The sequence below is a fragment of the Lathyrus oleraceus genome, chromosome 2 (assembly GCF_024323335.1).
Source record: "Lathyrus oleraceus cultivar Zhongwan6 chromosome 2, CAAS_Psat_ZW6_1.0, whole genome shotgun sequence".
In the NCBI taxonomy this organism is placed as follows: Eukaryota; Viridiplantae; Streptophyta; class Magnoliopsida; order Fabales; family Fabaceae; genus Lathyrus; species Lathyrus oleraceus.
This window is the reverse complement of record NC_066580.1, coordinates 260944428-260955109: the sequence shown is the minus strand read 5'-3', so window position 1 is coordinate 260955109 and position 10682 is coordinate 260944428.

Below are 10682 nucleotides of genomic sequence, written 5' to 3'. Positions count from 1 at the left end.
AGCATATAGATCTCCGCAGATTGGCTCTCCAGCTGGTTTTCCCCTGGAAGTATAATACCGGACGTTTGATTCCTGAACCTGTTTGTGTTAGAATTGTTTGTTTTGTCAGCATTCATCAAACATAAATCACGCATATTCATGCATATTCATAAACATTCAGATATTCATGTTGCATTTCTTGCCATATATCTTTTGTTTGTCATGTCTCCTGCTATGGTGATATAGATCTCTTCACAGATCTCCCCAAGCAGATATCGGGTGTTTAAAATCTCTCCACATAGAGTCAACCCCATAAGCAGAAAATGTTATCTTTCCTTCTGCAGTTCCCCACTGAGATATATCCTCGTGGATGACGGTTTCTTCCGTTTCCTCCCAACACATATATTGGGATGGATTTTCCTATTTGAGTTACATCCTCATTAGGACGTGTCTTGATTCAGTCTGTCTTTTCGGATCATTCCCGAATTGACTATTTGTCAAACGTTTTGTGCTTCCCAGTGGGTTGTTCCACAGCGGAGTAGTTTTGGGCCTCTACCCTCATACCGGTAGTTATAAGTCCTATCTTTCCTGGCTTTCTTGACAAAATTTGTGGTTATACACTTTTTATTCTCCAGCCAGAGTTTTTGGTTTTCTACCCTCATACCGGTAGTCGTAAATCCTATTTTCCTGCTCTCCAGCAGTTTGTGGTTTGTTATCAACCCTATTTTGGTTTCCCGTGCGGATTTGTGATTTGTTCTATCCCCACGCGGAGTTATTGGTCTTCTACCCCGTATTCGGTAGATGTAAACCCTAATTTTGTGGTTACCTCCACCCTTCTGGCCCTCTGCCTACAAACCAGCAGTCGTAAGTCCTATCTTTGCGGTTTTTTCTACAAATCGGTAGTTATAAACCTTGTTCTCTCCTTGCAGAGTTAACTTTGTTGTTCATCCCAACCGATGACAATTTCCCTTGTGGTTATCTTCATCTAGTTCTTGATGTTGATTTTTCTTTGCTTGGATAAGTTGCTCAGATCAGCACTTATATCCCTAGCAAGTCTTTTGTGGATAATTGCCGTATGCTAGCAATTTTATCCCCAGCGGGTCCTTTCACCTTGTGTCAGTGATTGTGTTCCCCGGATCATTGATTCTCACCAGTGAATCCTCAGCAGATCGTCTTTCATTTACCCTTTTGTTGGTAATGTCTGTTGCTCCTTTTGATTGGTCATCATTATATACCTAGTTTGGTATCCCGATGCCTTTCTTTTCGGTTGATTTATCCTTTATTAACCCAGTAACCGGTTGTGGATAATCTTCCATGCGAGTATATTATTCACGGTCTGCCGGTAATGAATAATATATCTCATGCACTCTTCAGTCGAAGCCTTTTGCGTTTCCCAGTCGAGTAAGATTCGTTATTTCCCTTTGTGGAATCGAATATTTCTTTGTTGTCGGATAATTGCCGGATGCTTGCAATTTATCCCTGTGAGTTGTCTTTCGTTTACCCGGATGCTTGGTATCGATTGTCTCTCTTTTTGGTTAGTCACCTATTATATACTTCGGTATCTCTGGTGTCTCTTCCTTTAGAGTATATTATTCACGGTCTGCCGGTAATGAATAATATGTCTCATGCGCTCTTTAGTTGGAATCCTTTGTTGATTTTCCCCAGCTGAGCAAGATTCGTATTCTTTGTAGAATCGAATGTCCATCCTTTAACCAGTTTGTGTTTTGGATGATGAGTGTTTTGGCATATATACCAATTCACGTTTTCGGTAGATCACCTATTATATACCCAGTAACCGGTATCTCTGGTGTTTCTTACCATGCGAGGTTATTATCTACGTTCTGACGGTAATAGATAATATATCTCATGCGAGTTTCTTATCCACGGTCTGCCGGTAATGGATATTATATCTCATGTACTCTTTGGGTTTGTGTCCCCGGTTGAGTAAGATTCGTTTTCCCGTTGTGGATTCGAATGTCCATCCTGTAAGTCGATTTGATTTTTCAAGCCCTCCTTTCGGATGATGAGTGTTTTGGCATATATACCAATTCACGTCTTTGGTCGGTCACCTGTTACATACCTACAAACCGGTATCCCTGGTGTTCCTTCCTTTCTGCTCCCTATTATGACCTTGGTCCCTTATGGAGTCAGATTTTCCTGAGTTTATGTACCTTTCCAGGTCTTTCTCAGATGTTGGTTGATTGATATCTCTCACCCTTTATACCGGTCTTAGATATTCATTCTTCCTGAGTTTGTTACCCTTATACCGGTAACATCTCATTTCTTTGGTGCTTCCTCAGTGAAGTTTTTCTGTTGCTTCTCCTCAGGAGTCAGCTTGTGTCTCTCCAATGGATTTATTTTCCTCTGGAATTCTTTTCCCCAGTGTGTGTCCTTCACTCCCCAGTGAGGTCTCCAGTCTGCTTTTTGTTTTCCCCAATTCAGAGTCGTGTCTCGTTCACGCATTTCTTTTCCTTTTACTATCCCCAACTAGAGTCCTGTTAGAGTCTCTGTTCCTGGTGAGTGTGTTACTCCGATGGATCGTCTTTTCTTCTGTGTGAATCATATTCCCCACAAAGTTTGTGTCTTTTGCATACATACATTTGCATCATGAGGTCTCTTAGGGACCAAAATTCGTCTCATTACTGTTATTTAAGCCCATTCTACCGCGTCGAGATGAAGATTTCTAAACTTCACTTCTCCGGCTAGAATGACCTTAAATAGGGGCATCTGTAAGACCCCAATTTTGGCCCTAAGATCCCTCATGGCCCATATCATATCATATCATGGCCTCAAGGATCATTGCATGCCCTGGTTTCCCTCCTAGTGGGTGGGTACCTTGTGAGTGTGGTTCCTGATCACCAAGCATGTCTTGCATTTGTATATCTTTGCTTTTCATATGTTTACTAACCAAAAAGTACAAAAATATTGTCATCTAACCATGTTACTTGCAGCTGAAGCAATCATCAGTCAAACAGTCAAGTCAGTCATTGTAGTGGATGGTGGCCATTCTTGCAGAATTTGGGCACCATGATCAATAATCAAGAGTTCATATATGTTGTGACATCATTTGGAATCAAGGTCTCAAGGAATTAGGGTTTGGAATTCATCAGAAGTGCTTCAGTCATGCAAAACCCTAGAAAAGTCAACTGAAGTCAAACTTGGTCAACTGTGGATTTAATCAGTGATTTGATGGCGGGAATTGATTTGAAGGAGCTCATTAATGTCCATATAAGCCTCATATATCATGTCAAACATCATCATGGAAGAATTTGAGGTCAAACAGAAAATTTCCCAAAATAGAAAGTTGACTTGTAATTGGAATTTGCCAAAAATGGAAACTTCTTGATCTTAACTTACATCATGATACAAGCTTCAAATGAATTTTTTCCCAACATGAAAGTTGAAGATCTTGTTCTCCCATTTCCAAAAAGTCCAAGAACACTCAATTCCCATGTATGGTTGGCAAGATATGATCATTTCATTTTCAAAAATTCTTGAACTTCAAAAGGCCATATCTCTCAAACCATTTGGCCAAATTTGGTGAGGTTTTTTCCAACAAGTCATATTTGATCCCCTCTTTCCAAAAATGTCATCCTCATTCATCAAAACTTCAACAATCAAAATGGCACTTTTGAACCTACATGAATTATTTTCAAGTGTAGTGAAAAATTGAGTTTTTGAATTAAACATTTCTAACACATTTGGCCAATTGGGAAAGTTCAGAAATGTCATTTGGGACATGTTTGAAGCCCATTTCGTGCAGAATTATACACCCCATGTGCATTTGGTTGAAACTTAGCAAAATGAGCAAAATGGTCCATTTGTGATAATCATGATTAACACTTGCTGAGCCAACACTAAACAGATGTATATAAACACTTTTTCTGAGAATTCCAACCCTAGCAGCCATCAATCACCAACAGAACATCTCATTTTCTCTCAAACACCATTTTCTCATTTTGCATTTTTCTGACCAAAAATTCCAAAGAACCACGAGCTAGCTTGGTTGTTTTATCATCTACCATCAATCTTGAGCTTGTTTGGAGCCCTGTTTCCTAACTGTAACGCCATTTCCATGCTGCTGCTACATGAGGCTCCATTAATGGCAGATCGGGTTTGAAGACATTCCAAAGGTTATTGAGCTACAAGTCACTAACCATTCATCATTGCAAGCTAGGAGAGACATCTGTTTCACCTCAATACATCCAAACAACGCGATTCAACTCAGTTCTCCAAACTTGGTAAGAAATTCGAACTTGGCCATTTGCAAAATTATGTGATGCTTGTTGTCAATCTTTTGATGCTGAGAATAATGGGCTTTGAACCACTTAAAATGGTTAACTGTGCTGGAAGAAATCTAAGTTTAAAGTTTGTTGGTTATTTTTGTTTTGCACGATTCCTTGATGTTTAGCTCGAGTTCATGAATTTTAATGGTAGCATGTTGATATGCATTGCTTGCTGATCATGATAGTATGCTTAATTGCTATTTCTGGGCATTTTGATTTTTTCGATTGAATGAAAGAGATGATGATTCACTGTTGCCATAAACCCTAGTTTCTAAGCGTGCCCAGAATTCCTCTTGTGTTTGCATGTGTATGGCACTGTTCTATTGGCATGGGCCAATCAGAACATTTCGTTCACTCGCCCCTGTACGCCGTGTTTTGGTTATTGGATGTGAGATTTACAAGTTTGCCACCGGTCAACCCTTTGACTCATTAAACCATGTTTGTTTTTGATATTTATTCCAAATTGATACATCATCTTCTAAAATTCATAACATCATCATTTCACATCCAAATTTCATGAAATTTTTTGCATCATACTCATATGAATCTCTACTTTTTTATCATGATTTTTTCTGATTTTTTGGATGGTTGAATTTTTAATGGCACTAGGGTTTTGCTCATGTATCAATATTTTGTACCTTTTGCCAATTCAGTTGTGAAATGATGATGATCTATCCAATGACCCTGAAATTTTTTGTGCATAAATTAGACTCATCCATGGTGATTTTGATGTGGAGTTCATGAATTTATCTTATCTGGTTGTTGAGTTATGAATTTTTGAATTAGGGTGTGACAATGTGTGTCACACCATTGATATGCAACTTCATGATTTTTGATAATTGCTTCTTGACCTCCAATTGATGTGAATTTTTGCATGAACCTACTCCTGTATGTCTAGTTCACATGTGAATTTTCTTGGAATTATTTGAGGCATTTCCCAATTGTTTGAGATTTTTCTCCCCTGTTTAGTCAAATGTTGACTTTGTGTGATACATGTTGCCATTCCATTTGTGAAATTCTCATACTTTATTGGATGAATTTGAAATTTTACATGTGACTAGTAGACATCTTAAGCTTTGTCATGGTGTTGATCCCATTCATTTCTCATTTGTTATCACTGAGTTATGATTTTTTGAAGTTGATACATGTTTGCTTGACTTCTTTGAGCATGCTTAAACTTGCTTTGACTTTCTGATTTTCATTGACCATCTTCCCATGATCCAAATGAGCTGAAATTTTATATGCATGTCATGTTATGGATTATGATTGATCATGATTTATTTGATGATTTTTGGAATTGATTATGATTGGTTTTGAGCTAAGTCTTGCTGTTGACTTCTATGAGCTTTCATTTGCCATGCTTTGACTTCTTTTGCTTATGAAATCATGATAATGAATGATATGAATGTGGAACCAATTGAGTTTTCTTCTTAAATGTTTGAATTTGATTTTGATTGGATTTCATTTGCTGTTTTGACTTTCTCATTCTCTTTTGACCCTAGGCTTGTCCTAGTGGTCCTGTGGCTTATGTTTGAGTTCATTGTTTCAGGTTAAGCAACCAATGCTCCAAAGAGATCATACAAATTTGATTAAGCTTGATTGTTTATCATGAGCTAACCTCTTTGTTTTGTAGGTGGTTTGACTCATATGATTTGAGTCTTGTGCTTTGCACATTTGTCTGATTATGTTAACTGTTGATTTCTACCTCCTTTTTATTTAACTTTTGAATTGTGTACTGATCTGTTTGACTATTTCAGGTACCATTAGTTGCTTAGTTCTTTGAACTTGCTTTGCTTTGCTTTAATAGCAATTTGCTTTGAGGTATAATCCCTTTTTCTTCATGTAGTCTGGAAGACCTGGCCTGTTATTTGGCCGGGCAACTGTCTGAAGTCCTCCTTAAGAGGCAATGCTTGTGTGTGTTTATATTTGTCCCAAGCAGGAAAAGTCCTTCAAGTAAGGCAATTGGTAGATCAAAGGGATAAGCAACCTATCCCCTACTATTCTGTGAGTCTTCTCCTTGCTCCCATTGCATGGTTGTAGCATTGAGATCAAAACCCAAGATCTATAGAGTCTAACTTGTGGAAAGAGCTCCATCTTTCTGAGCTCCCACACCTTCTGATATTCAATGCTCTCCCTGACCAGGGATAAGAGCAATGAGGCACACCCCTCATCTCCTTTCATCTGCTTCACCTTAGCCTCTCAATGGCAAGGTTAAGAGCAATCTTTGACCCTATTCCAGTTGGCCTCAGTGCCTAACCCTTTGTGTGAGCCTCATTGTGTGGTTATAGTGTGTGCTGATTGCCTTCATTGGATTGATTGTTTATCTCATATGCACATGTTTGCTTGTATGCTTTATGCATTTATCATCATTAATTGCCCATTAGTGCATGATCATCTCATTTGTCTGTGTGGCATTATCACTGTTGTTTGCCCATTGAGGACAATTGTAAGACCATTCATTGGCTATTGTTCCTATGATATGGAAGTGAGTATAAGACCATTTCATTGGCCACTCATCTCATCTCTGCTTAATGCATTAGTTTGATTGTATGTGAGGATGCAATTGTAAGTCCCTGCAAGTTGGCATTTGTTTTCCTAGGATCATACTGTGTATGTTAGAGTAAGCCCAGACAGATTGGCATCTGACATCCACGTTTTGCTTTTGTTTGTTTATGAGAGGATGCAATTATAAGTCCCTGTAAGTTGGCATTTGCTTTCCTGTGATCATAAGTTGCTTTGTTTGTTTGTATGTGACGATACAATTGTAAGTCCGTGTAATTTGGCATTTGTTTTCCTATGATCATATGCTGGAGGTTAGAGTAAGCCCAGATAGATTGGCATCTGACATCCAAATGTTGTTTGTTGTTGGAGATTGGTATAAGCCCAGTGATTGGCATCCGGTATCCACTTTTATTTCTTTATTGAGGAGATTAGTGTAAGTCCATAGAGTGGCCTCTGATATCCAGTCCTGTTTTAGGAGATTGGTATAAGCCCAGTGATTGGCATCCGGTATCCGCTTTTTTTGGATTTCTTCTTTGTTTGTTTGTTATTATTCATTGCCCATTCCAAAGGACACACTTGAATCATCTTCTATATGATTTCAAGAGGTGAACCTTCTAAGAAGTTTTACAAATCCATTTTCATCCATTCATCCCCATTATGTCCTAAACCTTTTCACACTTTGATTTCAAACTTGAGATAAGTGTTGTGCAAACATCTTCATGTTTTCAAACTAAAAACCTCGACCCAAGTCCTTGACTTTTTTCAAACTCCATTTCATAATACTACTTTGAATTAATCCTAATTATACTTTGACTCCACTTTCATAATCATAATCAATTAATTTCACCCATTCACTTGTTTTGGCTTTGTCCATTGTTAATCTTTTCATACATGAGCTATAGGTTTGATTTATCTTAGCTGGTTGATGTCAATCTCACCTATTTGTCCTTAGTTGATTGAATTGTAAGTCTTCCTTGCCTATTATAGGGTTAACCCCTCACTGGCAAGTTGAAGCTGTTCTCACATGGTGGACTTGTTGTTTGTATAAGGTTGAGTTTTCTCCCGTGGATAACGTAAGACCTTAGGGCTTGTGTTTAAAATTGAATCCACTAACTTTTGGAAATCTTTTAGCCGAACTACGGCGTTTTGATCCTTACCTTTGATGGAAGGTACGTAGGCAGCGGGTTCATCCGTTCAAACCCAATAATAAAATTGTATATTCTTTTCTGATCATCCCAATCATGTTTGCATAATATTTATGTCATAACAAATAACAATCTTTTACAACAAGTGTGAAAAGGGCTCCCTAGGAGTACCTAGGACGTAGTGGGTGCCTAACACCTTCCCATTGCGTAATTTACCCCTTACCCAGACTCTCTGATCTTTTTATTAGTTTTCTACGCGTAAAACTTCTTAGGCTTTTGTTCGCTTTTTAGCCAGTCCTTTGGATAAATAAAAGTGCGGTGGCGACTCGAAATTTCATTGTATGCTTTGCTTATGGTTTAATCGATAAATCATATAGCGACGAATACACCGCTACAATACAGCAGCCGGTGGCTCAACAAATTTCTCAACAACCACCGGTATTAAAAGGATTATTGAAGCGATAGCTACCAATGAGCATCTGGAATTATATGACAGGTGTACAAGCAAGCCTGAAGGAGTCATTGATCTTAAATTGGAAGCTAATAAAATCCGTCTGGAAGACACAGTCGCTGCCGAAGTGGAAAAGAAATTAAAGGCTATGAATATAGGTACTCAATAAATAAATCAAGTTCAACCGGATCAAGCCATCACTTGTGAAATCTGTAATAGACCTTACCACACGGTATATTGCTTTGCAACTCCTCAACAAATTGAAGAGATAAAGTTCTTAAAGCAGAATAACCCCTACTCCAATACTTACAATCTAGGTTGGAAGAATCATCCTAACTTCTCCTAGAAAGATCAGAGAGGGAATGCTCCACAACAGGGTCAAGGACAATATCAGACCTAGTATCAACAACAGCAGTAACAACAAGCACCTAAAAAGGCAGTCTGGGAGATTGCCATTGAAAAACTAGCCGCTCACAATATTCAGTTTCAAGAGGAGACTGGAAACAATCAAAAGAACACCACTGCCTCAATAAAAAATCTCAAAGTCTAGATGGGTCAGATAACACAACAATTAGCTTCAAATTCTCAAGCTCTAGGTACCTTGCCAAGTGGTATAGTGACAAACCCGCATGAGCATAATAATGTTAACGTTGTAGTGACCAGAAGGGGTAAGTAAACTGAAGAACCAAAAGAAAATAGTAAGGAGGAAGATGGGTTGTTAGAGGTCGATTTAGAAATCAAAGAAACTAAGAACCAAGAGGAAGAAGTAGTGATAATGCCTGTAAAGGAGAAAGAAAAAGTTTCTAAACCAATCATCAAACTCCCTTACCCTCTAAGACAAAATAAGAAAGATCAACATGAGATAACGTTTGAGAAGTTTTTGGAAATGTTTAAGAAACTTGAAATCAACATTCCATTTTTTGAAGCTCTAGAACAAATGCCAATATATGCCAAATTCATGAAAGACATCCCTCCAAAAAGCGCTCCACAAATATAGACCCGATCACCCTAAATGAAAATTCCTATGTAAAAGAAAGATAGGGGGTCGGTTACTATTCCTTGCACTATTGGTGATAGAAAATTCAAGAAGGATCTGATTGACTTGGGAGCTAGTGTGAGTTTGATGCCACTATCCATCGATAAAAAATTGGGCGTTGACACCGTTCAAGACACTAGGATGACGCTTCAGTTTGCCGATCGATCAGTTAGGCGATCCTATGGAATCGTGGAAGATGTTCTGGTAAAGATAGATAAGTTCGTATTTCTGGTTGACTTTGTCATTCTTGAGATGCCTAATGATGAGGAGATCCCTCTCATATTGGGCAGTCCATTTTTAGAGAAAGGACAGTGTATGATAGACATAGAGGAAGGAATAATGACTCTCAAAGTCTATGACAAAGAATTGAAACTTTATATTCGAAACACTATGAAATACAAAGAGGATGTTGGCACGAGCCACACTGTAGAGTAATAGATCAAGTGATTGCTCACGAAATTGAAAAGAAAATGCCCCAATAACCGTTAGGACGTGTTTTGAGCTTATCAATTTTTGAAAGTGATGAAGAAGAAAAAGAGTCAGAAGTGCTAGCTATGATAGAGAAACAACCTCAGTGGATTAGATCTAAACCACACAGGTGGGAAGATTTAAGCCCACCTCCACCATCAGAAGATACTCAAGAGCCCAAAAAGAGGGCAAATCTGAAACAATTCTGGAAAATCTGAAATATGTGCTTCTTGATGCTGAAAAGAAGTGTCCAGCTATTATCAATTCTAGTTTAAAAAGTGTCAAAGAAGCAGAACTCATTCAAGTACTAAAAAAAACAAGAGTGCGATTGGATGGTTGATTAAGGATTTGAAAGGTATTAGCCCGACAGTTTGCATGCACAAGATCTTGATGGAAGATGATCACAAACCAGTAGTTCAACCACAACGAAGACTTAATCCAACCATGAAAGAAGTGGTCCGCAAAGAGATAGTCAAATTGTTGGATGCGAGGCTAATTTACCCCATATCCGACAGCTCATGGGTTAGTCCAGTGCACGTGGTACCAAAAAAGAGGGAACTACTATGATAAAAAACGAGAAGAATAAGTTAATCTCAACTAGAACTGTTACAGGTTGGAGAGTATTCATTGATTACCAGAGGCTGAATATTGAAACAAGAAAAGACCACTTCCCTTTACCATTTATTGAGCAAATGTTGGAAAGGTTAGCCGATCATGATTACTATTATTTCCTTGATGGATACTCGGGGTACAATCAGATTGTTGTAGCTCCTAAAGATCAAGAGAAAACCGCCTTCACATGCCCCTATGGTATT